The sequence below is a fragment of the Giraffa tippelskirchi genome, chromosome 13 (assembly GCF_054371585.1).
Source record: "Giraffa tippelskirchi isolate mGirTip1 chromosome 13, T2T-mGirTip1v1.2.pri, whole genome shotgun sequence".
Lineage (NCBI taxonomy): Eukaryota > Metazoa > Chordata > Mammalia > Artiodactyla > Giraffidae > Giraffa > Giraffa tippelskirchi.
The window spans coordinates 102,357,897-102,370,895 of NC_137287.1; the positions used below are offsets into that span (position 1 = coordinate 102,357,897).

Sequence of the window (12,999 nt, forward strand, 5' to 3'; positions counted from 1 at the left end):
ATGAAGTAGAAGCCATATAAAGTCAACATACTAGAAAGATAGAAGGAATCTAGTTCTCCAAACTATGGAGTACAATGCCAGCCCTAGACTGCTAGTCACCAGACTTTATTTACATGAGAGAGAAATGCCTCTACTTTGTTTGAACCACTATCAACACGGGGTTTCTGTCACATACAGACACTGAGTTATAGATCCTGTGCATTTGTAAGTTTAAAAGGTAGTGCCACATAGCTTTGCTTTTAGAAAGGTCATTTTGGGGATTGGAGTACAGGTAGATTGAAAGGCTGAGGAAAACAAGGAGACATCAGGACAGTGGTAAAGGGGAAGAATGATAAGGCCTGGGCCCATATGGGAGCAATTAGATGGTGGGGGATGAAGAGAACAGCCAAATTCTCTCCAAATCTAAAGGAGAGAATGATAAACTAGAAATGACAGGACAGGTGCTCCCATCCCACTCCACCCACAGCCTGTGCTTTCATCTGACCCTTGCCCACTTGGCCACCCCCTGCACAGTAAGTGCCAGGCCCCTCCCCAGTGAGCCAGTCTTCCTGGGTACACCTTACTTGCTGTTACAGCAACCCTTTGTACCTGCCGACCCTTCTACCGACAAAGCCTTCCTCTGGCCAGTCCCTCCACCTCCTCAGGTGGCTAATTCCCTCTTGCCTCTCCGGCCTTATCTCAGACTAGGCCTCCTCCAGCCAGCCCTCTCAGGCTCCCTCCTCTGCAGAAGGTCCTGCTCTGAGCCCACGCCCTGTTGTTGCCCTTCGCTAGCGTTTGCCAGGCTGCGTTATGATTGTACAGAAATCAGCCTGCAGCACTAGAGAGCCTTTGGCTGGTGAGAGGGGAACCAAGAGGCGCCCAGCCCAGGACGCGGCATTTTTAAAATGTGACCCATTTGTCAGGCCCTGATCTGAGCACTTAACTCTTGACTAGCTCAAGCAATGCTTTGCAAAGCAACTCTGTGACTGGGCGAGTGAGTGAACGAATGAATGAGTGAATGAATGAATGAATGAATGAATGAACGAATGAATGAAGTACCCACCAGGGGGCGGTGGCGCTTTGCCTCTTCAGACTGCGAAAAGCCGCTTTCCTACTGCCCCTCCTCTTCGGGTCTCGACACACACACACACACACACACACACACACACACACACACACACACACACACACACACACACACACACACACACACACACACACACACACACACACACACACACACACACACACACACACACACACACACACACACACACACACACACACACACACACACACGGGAATCGCCTAGCCCCGCCCGCCCCCTCCCCGCCTCAGATAATTAACTCGAACCAATAAAACGCTGATTGCGGCGCCTTTGTACGCGCCTCCTCGGCATTGTCATGGAAAACGGGGGTCCCCTCCCCATCCCGGTTGCCCGCCCCTCCCCAACCCCCGCAGCTGGCCCAGAGTCGGCCCGAGCCACCTGGACGGGACCGGGGGACCCCGAGCCGTCCGGCGCCCCGTCCATCTGCTCCTGCTCCCCAGCCCCGCCCGCACCGTCAGCTGCGGACCTGACCCAGCCCCGGGCCGGCGAGGGCTGCCTACGAAGCCCGCACCTCTTTCCTCCGCCGCACCCCATGGGACCTGGAAGCAGGCGCCCCGATCCCCGCCTGCAAGCCTGGGGTTCTTCCTCACACACTGCTCGGGTGGAGATGCGTTCATGGTCAGAAATAATACTAGTGATGAGAAGCCCAAGAGTACAGAAGGGAACCAGTGGGAAAGCCCAGCCCGCCCCCCACCCTTAGTTCCCCAACAAAACCTTCCAGAAACCTTCCAACATATGTAAGTACATTTAGGAATATATTTTAATGAGGACACAAGTAACAAGGAAAAGAAACTGGAGCTAAGCAATTTAGAAACTGCCCTCGGTTTCACAAGACTGCTCCCCCTTGGTTCTCACCTCCCCCACGACTGTCAGTTTGGGGATATTTCTCCAGAGAGCCTTCTCTGCGTGCACATTCATAAATGTATCTGCATATACACACACATGTACCACCCTAAATGGAATCATGCTCTACCTATTATCTATGGGTCGCTTTATTTTACTTGACAAGGAATGTGGTGAGATCTCTTCGTGGATGGGTTGTTTGCAGAACAAGCCCCTCTGATGGCTCCCAGCCCCCTTCAGCCTGGGTGTGATCTGCTGCCTGGCCTGTGTGCCCTTCCCAATGTGCTCACCCTTAGGGGAAGGTTCTGTCCCCGTGTCCCTGCGTGAATATGGGGGCGGGGTGAGGTCTGTGTGTTTCTGGGCTTCTGGGAACCTATCAGGTCTGTGAGCTGCCTTTCAGCAGAGGGAATAGGAAAAAATAACAATAATAACAGCAGCAGCAGCTGCTGCAATGCAAATATATCCAAAACATAAGAAACAAGACAAAAGGAAGCCTGTGTGTCTTTTCAATGTCATCGTAAGCACTGTCTGATCAGCCCAGCATGGCACCTATTTCTCTAGATGATACATATATCTTTGTTTGACTTTGCTGTTGATTATTGATCCAAGTCCTTGCTCAGTGAAGTTACAAGTTACCTTATAAAAAGATACACAGTTGCAAATGATTTCTGTCCTATAGTAAAAATAATGGGAAAGCTTGTGATTTTGTTGCCCTGTAAGACTTTCACCTAACTTGGCCATCTTGTCCTTTACTGAACCACATTTACCATCCTTCTGTTTCCCCCATTAATGAGTTAAATAAACCTTTGACGTGTGCTTACTCTGTATTTGCATGAGCTTTATGTTTTCAGCTTTCTGAAAATAATACTTTGAACCAGTTAATTTTTCTTGAAGATTCACTTTGTGCCAGGTATTTCCTCTGGGCTTCACTTGGAAGAAGGAGCTTAGAGGGCCAACTCTAGGGTGACAGATCTGGGTGTGACTTCCCCTTTGGCCACTCACCAGCTGTGACATCTCAAGCAAGACTTTATTAAGCACTATCTCTGTGCCAGGCTCACCTACATTCTTATCTTTTACTCAACTCAAATTGCATGACATCCTTGCAAGAGGAGAACAGCTTTTACATTTTCCAGTTTGTACATGTCCTGTGTACATCCCTTCCCTCAAGACTCGGGCTTGTGGACTGTGAGGCGAGGTTGGTGATGGCTGCCTCCCAGAAAAATGTGAAGATATAGTGGGATAACGCTTGAAAAGGCAGCTCCATCAGAAGCACATCTTGGTACTTGTAGTTCAGCAGCCAGAAGCTCAGGGAGGGGACGTAACCTACCAACAGTCACAAGGTCCCAAAGCCTGGGCCGTCACACCTGCTGCCTCAGTCACGTAAAGTCTCAGAGCCTCCATTTCCACATCTGTAAAATGGGAATAACAAAAGCTGTTGCCAAAATGAAAGCAGATCCAGCCTGGCAAAGAAGTCAGCTCTCGTGGCAGCTGCAAACTTAGTTTCATTGTTGTGTGAAAGCTGGAAAGTGCTTATGTCACACCTCAGGTCACCTGTTGAGATGCCTTTTGACTCGTTTTTATTTGTTTATTTAAAATAAACAAATTTATTTTAAACAATAAATTTACTTGGTTCTGCCAGGTCTCAGTTGTGGCATTTGGGATCTAGTTACCTGACCAGGGATTGAACTTGGGCGTGCTGCATTGGGAGCTTGGAGTCTTAGCCAGTGGACCACCAGGGAAGTCTCTTGGCTCTTGTTTTTAGAACTAGCACCTAAAGGGAGGGGTATTTTTCTTTCTTCCACCCCAACAAGATGATTGCTTGTGTTCTGAGTTCCAGGCTCTTGTTAGGGGATCCTTGGCAGCCTCTTTGTTTGTCTAGGGTTTTCTTTCCTAAAATGGACCCTATCCAGATTTGGGGTCTAAAGTAGCAGCTCCCAAGACCTCAGGCTTGGAGACTGTATTGTTTTCTGAGACTTCTGTAACAAAGCAGCAAAACCAACTGAATAGCTTAAAACAACAGAAATAATAATAGTATTGTCTCATAGTTCTGGAGGCTAGACACTTAAAATCAAGGTATGAGCAGGGCCATCTTCCCTCTGGGGCTCTGGGGAAATATCTGCTCCGAGCCTCTCCTGACTTCTGGGTTTGTCCACAATCTGTGGCATTCCTGGACCTGTAGAAGCATCACTCCAATGTCTGCCTCCATCATCACATAGTGATCTCTCTATACCTATGGCTGTGTCCAAATTTCCCTCTTCTCATCAGGACACTAGGCATTGGCTTAAGGGCTTCCCTACTCCATTATTACAACACCTTAACTTGGTTACATCTGCAAAGGCCCTATTTCTAAATAAGGTCACATTCTGAGGTTGTGTGTGGACACGAATTTGGGGGAAGGGGATGTCATTCAACCCAGTACAGACAGCAAGTATCTCCCTGGTGATCCTGAAGGGACCCAACCCTCCCTACATTTTCTGGATTGCTAAAACCCCAGAATTCCTGTGAGACCCTCTGGATGAGCAGTATCAAGTGTCTGACCATCCTATCAACGGAGAGCTAAAAGTGGCATTTCCTCTGATAAATAAAGCATGAGCATGCGGGTGAGGACAGTACCTATGGCCCATGTCTCTTCACTTTAAACTGTGCACATAGTGCTTGGCTCTGAGTTGCCAGCAGGCATCTGGTCTATTTTTCCTCATCTGTCAAATGGGCACAATGAGAATACTTACACAAATTTTGAGAATACACAACATTCATGGTGATAAAAAATCAGAATAGTGGTCACCTGGGGATTGGGCAGGAGGCAGCCTGCTGGGTGGGGAAAACGTTCTATAGATGTGGATAGCAGTCACACGGGTGTATACTTACATAAAAATTCATTTAATTGCACACTTCAGATGTGTGTCCTCTAGCTACTTTAGTGTGTATTTTTTTTAAAAAAGATTATTTATTTATGGCTGTACTAGGTCTCTCTTGCTGCTCACGGGCTTTCTCTAGTTGCATCGAGCAGGAGCTACTCTCTAGTTGTGGTGCACAGGCTGCTCATTGCGGTGGCTTCTCTTGTTGTGGAGCACAGGCTCTAGGCTTGCTGATTCAGTATTTGTGGTACACGGGCTTAGTTGCCCCGTGGCACGTGGGATCTTCCTGGACCAAGGATTGAACCCATGTCCCCTGAACTGGCGGGCGGATTCTTAACCACTCGACTACCAGGGAATCCCTAGTTTGTATATTTTAAACCTTAATAAAAAGGTTAAAAAAAGAAGGAAGGAAAGGGGGAAAGAGGGAAAGGAAAGAGGAGAAAGGTGAGCACAATGACCTCTGCCAGGCCTGGCTTCCAGGACAAAGTGGAGAGGCCCACCACCAGGCCTTTCTGCAAATGGTGGGCAGAGGGGCGCTGAGTTGTAACCCTGGCAGCAGAAACTGGACAATGGGGTGGTGTTGAGCATGGCCTTCTTTCTTTGTCCTCTCACCCCAGGCCTGTCTATCTCCCAAGCCTCCCTCCTGGAAGATCGGAAGGACTTGGGAGTCACATCCACTGGCTGTGTGACCTTGAGCATATTGCTTGCCTTCTCTGAGCCTTAGGCACCTCACCTGAAAAATAAAGACAACACTCTCAAAGAAGTGTGGCAAGGACTGGGTCACTGGCTGCTGGTGGGCCTCTGGTCAGTGGTTCACTCTGCTGCTGCTCTGCTCACAGCTGCTCCTCCTAGCCCAGGCCCAGCGTGGGCAGGGACCCAGCCACACTGTTCTGTCGTGATTATAGGCAGGTGAGAAGCAGTGCTGGATTCCTGGGGTCAAGTCCTGATGTCTCCCACTCACCACCTAGGTGACTGTAGGTCAACCGCTTGTCTTGGTTTCCTCCTCAGTAAAATGCCTCCCCTCCTGAAGTTATCATTTCATCCACTCATTCAACCTGGGGCAGTTTCCCACACTTTTCTGTGGCTCAGTCTGTGTGTGTGATAGTCACTCAGTTGTGTCTGACTCTTTGTGACCCCATGGACTGTAGCCCACCAGGCTCCTCTGTCCATGGGAAAAAATCTAGCAAGAATACTGGAGCAGGTTGCCATTGCCTTCTCTGGGGGCTCTTCCCGACCCAGGGATCAAACCCACGTCTCCTGCACTGCAGGCAGATTCTTTACCATCTGAGCCATAGTGGCTCAGTCTGCTCATCTCTAAAACGGGGATTTAGAGAGGCAGAGGCAGAGGACTGATGTGATGATGAAAGAAATCTGCACTGAGAGCGTCGTTTGGCCCAAAGCAAGGCTGATATCACCCTCCGTGCCCACCCACTGATTGAACTCCTGCTGTGTGTGGGGGGGCGGGTACCAGGCTGGGCACTGGGAGGGTCCCTGTGAGGCCAGCCATCCAGCAAGTGGAGGAGAGGGGGGCTCTGGAGCACCCAGCCTTCCAAGGCTGCCGCCTCCCAGGCTGAGTGTTTCAGCTGTACCCAGGCCAGATGCACAGCTCTGCCAAGTAAGGTGCTGAGAGAGGCTGTCACCCCGCAGCACAAAGGCAGCTCCGCACGTCATGGGCGGGGCTGGGGAAGAGCTCCAGCCACCTGGCTCTGCAACTGCTCCAGGGGCAGCCTGGCCCCACGCCTGCGCTCCTGCTTCTCCTCTCTGGTCCAGGGAGAACGGGGCAGGGCAGGGCCTGGGCAGGAGGCAGGCCCAAGATCCAAGCAGAGAAGGGGCGAGAGCTGGAGCATAGGGCCTGCAGGCAGGAAGGAGAAAAGGAGGGGAGGGAAGAATATTAACGGAGGAGCAGATGCTCACTGAGCAGTGACTCCTCAACTACTCCTCATAACAACCTCAGTCACTGGTCTCAGTTACTCCTCATAACAACCTCAAGAGAAGTGCCCGTTGCTGAGCACTTCATTTTACAGTTCAGAAAACCAGAGCAGAGAGAGATTAAGTAACTTGTCTGAGGTCACACAGCCAGTACGTGGCAGAGCTGGAATCTGAACCCAAGACAGCCAGGGTCCACGCCGTTAATCTTTATGAAGATGAAGAGGAGGGTAAAGGAGAGGGGAAGAAGAATGACTAGAAAGGCAGAGAGAAGGACAGAAGGCAGAGGGAAGGGAGGAAGGAGAAAAAGAGGAAATGAAGGAAGGAATAACAAAGATGGAAGGAGAGAGAAGGAGAAAGAAGAGAGAAGTGGAAAGAGTGGAGGGGGGAGAAGCAAACATTCCGGAGGGAAGGGGGCCCCTCCTTGGGGGCCCGGGAGGGGGAGGCTGCCCTCTGCCTGTGCCACCCCTCCCCCTCCTCCTGCACCCCCAGTTGCTACCCACCCCACCTCCCCACCCTCCATCCCGCTTACTGAGCTGCTTCCTGAGTCACACACCAGGCTCCTGAGAAGGTGGAGAGTTGAAGCCGGAAATGGTGGCTTCCCTGAGAGAGGTGATGAGGCCAGCAGCTGCCCAGAGCCAGAGAGAGGAGGTCGAGGGCCAAAGAACCGGAGGGTCTGCCAGGCAAGGAGACCCCAGTGTGCCTGTCTGGAGGACTTATTTCTACCCCATGGCCCCCCTTCAGAGGGCTTGTCCCCAGTTCAAAGTTGAAGAAGCCAAAGTCAGAAGGTGAGGTTAAATCCCCCAGGGCCCAGGACTGGTAAAGCTCCACTGCAGAGCTGGAGCCCACGGTCCACCCAGAGGCTGCTACACCCCCCGCCTCCACACTCCCCCGCCTCCACACTCCCCAGCCTCCACACTCCCCAGCCTCCACACTCCCCAACCTCCACACTCCCCCGCCTCCACACTCCCCAGCCTCCATACTCCCCCGCCTCCACACTCCCCAGCCTCCACACTCCCCAACCTCCACACTCCCCAGCCTCCACACTCCCCAGCCTCCGGAGCCCACAAGGTGGAGGCTTGGGCCAAGTACCAGCTTCAGCAGCAGGCGGAGCTCAGCTGGAGACGCCGCTTGTACACAATCCATCGGGCACGCTCACCCTCTTCTCTCAAATGACCTACTCAGCACCCCAGACCCACCAGCCTCTCTGCAGGACAGTCCGCCAAGGGCACAGAGAAGAGAGCCCAGGCCACTCACATTTGACCTGGTCCAAGGTGAAGGCCCCCTGCCGTCAGCACAGGCTGTGTCATTACATAAACATCAGATCAAAGCTGAGGCCCTGCTTCCTCCTCACTGGGCTGATGTCCACTAGGGGCCAGATGGGGATTCTGGAGTCTGGAGGCCTAAGATTCTGTTTTGGATGGCCTGAGATCCCTTTGAAAGTGCACCCCAATTTAATTCTGTGTATAGGTGACCTTTTCTGGCCTTTGGTTTTCATCAGGCTCTCAAAAGGGGTTAAATCTCCCAAAAGGTTAGGAGTCACTCAGAGACATTCAGCTCAAACAATCAGTGACTTAATACGGATGAATTTAGAAAATCACAGTAAAATAGGAGGCCTGAATCTTGGAACTCTGAGGATAGGGGCCCGGTCTATTGTAACCTTTGTCTCCAATGCCTAGTTCACAGGAGGTGACCAATAAATGTTCGTGAATGAATGAGTGAACAATTTACAGAAGGCCACCAGAGCAACAAACAGGAGGAGCCAAGAAGGGGTGGGGAAAAGCTCTCATTGTTTGATGCTGCAAAACAAATCACCCCCAAACTCAGTGACTTACAACTACAACAACTATAAGTTAATGGGTTTCAGGAATTCTCTGGGTCAGGAATTTGGGACCAGCTTGGCTGGTGGTTCTGGGGCTGCACTTATCTGCAGGCTTGACTGGGGCGGGAAGATCTGCTTGCAAAGTGGTTCATTCATAGGACTGGAAAGATGGTAACAGCTGGAGGTGGGCCTTTCCACAGGCTGCTAGAGTGATTTCATACATGGCAGCTGGCCTCCCCAGGGTGACCAAAGACCCAGAGACCAAGACACTACATCTCAAGACCTAGCCTTGGAAGTCACATTTCACCATTTCCAGAAAATCCAACTGGTTACACAGGTCCACATTATTAGAATTCAAAGTTTATGTGAATTTCAGGAGAAGGGGATCCTTGGGGGCCACCTTAGTGGCTGGAGGCCACAGAGGAGTCTGAGGAAAGGTGAGATGAGTCAGGAGTCAGGTGAGAGGAAAATATGGAGAACTCAGAATCCTGAAGATCAGAAGTCTACTGCAGAGAGTAGTCCTACCTTGAACAGAGTCCGGTTCCAAAGCTTGACCACACTCCCCTGGCCAACATTCCACTCGGCCATACCTTACTTCTGGCCATACCTTCCTCCTCCCTCCACCCACTGTCTCAGCATTCCAGACTTGCTGGGTTTTAATCAACTTCCTAAAAGCAACAGGAATTCTCCCACCTCCACGTCTTTGTTTCTAGTCTTCGCTCTGCCTTGCATGCCCTTCCCACTTCTCCTTTCAAGCTATCTTCTCCAGGAAGCCTCCCTAAATGCAACCCTACCTGAGTCAGTCACCTTGCCCAGTCTTCAGTGCCTCCTCCATGGCTGCACAGACACCCTTGTACCATATCTACCTCTCCCACTCCAAGTGCCCTGGGTTGGAAGGCTGACCCACAGGTGCCCAATGCTGTATGCCAAATGCATGGATGATGGTAACACCCCACACAGCAAGCACAGAGAGGAACTGAGACATGGCTGATGACCTCCCTGGGCCTCAGGGTCCCCACTGGTCAAACCCCTTCCAGCCCCAAGATTCTGCTCTTACATCTTCCTATCAGTATCCAAGGGTAGCATTTGCAATTAGAAGAGATGGGTCAGAGCAGGGATCAAACATCAGAGCTTCCAATTACTTCATTTGCATAGTCAGGCAAGTTGTTGACCTCTCCACACCTCAGAGTCCCCAGATGTAAAAGGCATAGGTATTCTTCACCTCCCAGGTGGAGAAGAGTGAGTGCTATGACATGAGAGGGGTTCAAATCCTGGCTCCACCTCTGGGCAGATGACTTCAGCCCTCGGAGCCTCACTTTTCCCATCTGTTAAATAGGGACTTAGCTCAGTTGGTAAAGAATCTGCCTGCAATGTAGGAGACTCCGGTTCGATTTCTGTGTCGGGAAGATCTGCTGGAGAAGGGATAGGCTACCCACTCCAGTATTCTTGGGCTTCCCTTGTGGCTCAGCTGGTAAAGAATTCGCCTGCAATGAGGGAGACCTGGGTTCGATCCCTGGGTTGGGAAGATCCCCTGGAGAAGGGAAAGGCCACCCACTCCAGTATTCTGACCTGGAGAATTTTAGGATTGTATAGTCCATGGGATCACAAAGAGTTAGACACAACTGAGTGACTTTCACTTTCACTTTCTTTTAAATAGGGACAACTAGATTTGAGTTGTCAGATTGCTCTAGTTCTGCAACTGCACTCATCCAGGTGAATGTTCTACCCAGAGCCTGGCACGTGGCAGACACCACAGCAGGCTTGGCAGGGTGCTTGTTCTCCCTTTAAGGGAGAACTTGCCTTTTGGGTACCAGGAGAGCAGTGAGACGAGAGCCTCCAGCTGAAGCAACCTCAGCACCCACCTCAGCTTTTGAGCCAAGGTCACGGCTTTCCTGGGCAATCCCAGCCAATGTCCGAGCTGGCAGGAAAAGCTTCTGCCCAGCGTGGGGCTTCCCTGATGGGCGGACTCTCCTCCAGAGTACCCCATTGGGTTGGCAGTGCCAGACTGCTACATGGCAGTCTCAAGTTCTCTCTGTCCATTTCTGCTCCCCATGCCCCTGGTTTTGCATAGCCATCAAGCCCCAATAAACCTCTTACTCTCCTGGCTCCATCTCAGTGTCTGCACCTGAAGGACCCAAAATGACAGGGCACTCAGTGGAGCAGTGGTTCTCAGTGTATGTCACCAGAACCAGCAGCGTCACCATCACCCGGGAACTAGTAAGGCATGAACATTCTCTCCCTACCCCAGACCTGGGGGTGGGTTCCAGCAATCTCACGCAGCCTTGAGAACGGCCAGAAGAGAGGAGAGGTATTGTTTAGACACCACAGTAGCAGTGCGGTCGGGGGTGGGAGGCGGGGGTCGATCTGTGGGAAGGAGGGAATGTTTTATCACAGTCTCAGCAGTTGCCACCCACCAAGTCCCGCCCTCATTTATTCCCAGAATCCAGAGGGCTGAACTAACAAGCGTCCCTCTTCACCCCATTTGGGGAAGGGACCGGCCCAGCTTCCAGCCTGAGACATCACAGGTCCAGGGTTTGTGAGGCTGCACACAGCCCTGCCTCCTTCCCTCCTGCTCCTCGCCCCTCCTTCTTCCTTCCCTCCCCAGGGGCACCCCAGCCCCACCCGCCTGCCGCCCCTTTGTCTGCCAATCTGTCTCCATCCCAAGATGAGCCCCGGGCCTCTGCCAGCCAGTCTGTGCTCTACCTACAGGACACAGAGAGAGGCCTCTAAGCTCCCAACTGCTTCTCACTTACCGTGGGGAAAGCTCCAGGGGAATAGTTCATACTTCCCAGCCCAGGCTAACATTTGCCACCTCTTTACCGCCCGCACCCTCCGGGTCTGGAGTGTACTCTCCTATCTGAGCACTCAAAGCATCTCCACGTGACACATGAGGAAATGGGACAGAGAAGCACAGAGGTTTGCTCAAGGTCACAGAACAAGAAACAGGAACAACCAGAATTTGGACCTTGCTCTCTCTTCCCATCTCAGCCTCCCACTCCCAGGCCCCAGCAAGTGGCAGATGACAATTCTGAGATGGTCACACATGTGGCAGGGACATTGCTGGCCCTGGAAGATCAGAGGCCACACAAAAGCAGACACAGCCTATCCCTGTGGCATGGAGGGGCCGCATTCTTCTTTCTCCAGTGGGCGTGCTCCTCGTCATTCTTGCTCATGCCACAGCCCAGCGCATAAGGCTCAGAGACAGGCAGATACTGGCCAAAGGTCACACAGCCGCTCTCATCTTTCTAAACTGGAAGTAGGGTGATACTTTATGGATACCCAGCTTGTCCTCTGTCTAGCCCCACCTCAGAGAACCCTGGACTGTCAGAGCCAGAATAACAGAGGCAGTAAGGACAGGCATGGGCTTCTCAGGTGGCTGAGCAGTAAAGAATCCACCTGCAATGCAAGAGACTCAGGTTCGGTTCCTGGGTCAGGAAGATCCCCTGGAGAAGGAAATGGCAAATTCTTGCCTGGGAAATTCCATGGACAGAGGAGCCTGGCAAGCTACATTACAGTCCATGGATTTGCAAAAGAGTTGGATACGACTTAGAGACTGAACAACAAAGGATAGGCAGACTTACAGAGCACTCACTGTGTTGCCAGCATGGCTGGCATGTGCTCCACAGACTCTTGTCCTACATAATCCTCCACAGGAGCCCACGACAGGCACGCAGTTGTCAGCCCCACTCCACACATTCAGTCACGAGACTCGGAGAGGCTAATACCTTAACTCTAACTGCCCTAGACCAACCCCTCCATTTTATTTATTTCATTTTATTTATTTATTTATTCTGGCAGCTTGTGGGATCTTAGTTCCCCAACCAGGGAATGGACCTAAGGCCTCAGCAGTAAGAGTGTGGACTCCTAACCCCCCAGGGAATTCCCCAACACCCACCAACCCCCCCCTTCATTTTATAAATGGGGAGTTTGAGGGCCAGAGAGGTGATATGATTTCTTCAAGGACACATAACTAGTTAGTGTCAGGACCAGCCTTTCCCAGGCAGCTTACCTAATGAGACTAACCCTAGTCCACTCATACAGCACCTGATGGCTGCCAAGCTCTCATCCTCTGTCAGTAAGACAAGAGTTTCTTTTGCTTCAGTTCGGTTCAGTTCAGTCACTCAGTCGTGTCCAACTCTTTGCAGCCCCATGAACTGCAGCACACCAGGCCTCCCTGTCCAATATCAACTCCCAGAGTTTACTCAAACTCACATCCATTGAGTCAGTGATGCCACCCAACCATCTCATCCTCTGTCACCCAACCATCTCATCCTCTGTCGTCCCCGTCCTCCTGCCTTCAATCTCTCCCAGCATCAGGGTCTTTTCAAATGAGTCAGTTCGTCACATCACGTGGCCAAAGTATTGGAGTTTCAGCTTCAGCATCAGTCCTTCCAATGAATATTCAGGACTGATTTCCTTTAGGATAGACCGGTTGGATCTCCTTGCAGTCCAAGGGACTCTCA

At 51.5% G+C, this 12,999-nt stretch overlaps 1 long non-coding RNA gene across 5 annotated transcripts in view; it reads right to left on the reverse strand.

Annotated features, from left to right (window-relative positions):
• Window positions 1-12,999, reverse strand: part of LOC145533390 (uncharacterized) — a 92,817-nt gene that overhangs the window by 18,406 nt on the left and 61,412 nt on the right. Inside the window, exons 1-3 of one of the 5 annotated variants that reach the window (XR_014074044.1) lie at window positions 11,290-11,376; window positions 5,247-5,521; window positions 1,824-3,339 (exon numbers count right to left, since the gene is read on the reverse strand). The exons of 2 other annotated variants lie outside the window; for them this stretch is intronic. This is a non-coding gene — a long non-coding RNA (uncharacterized LOC145533390). Of the gene's footprint in view, window positions 1-1,823; window positions 3,340-5,246; window positions 5,522-7,246; window positions 7,574-11,289; window positions 11,377-12,999 lie in introns of those variants that run through there. 2 more of the 5 variants (XR_014074043.1, XR_014074040.1) reach the window with 2 other exon arrangements.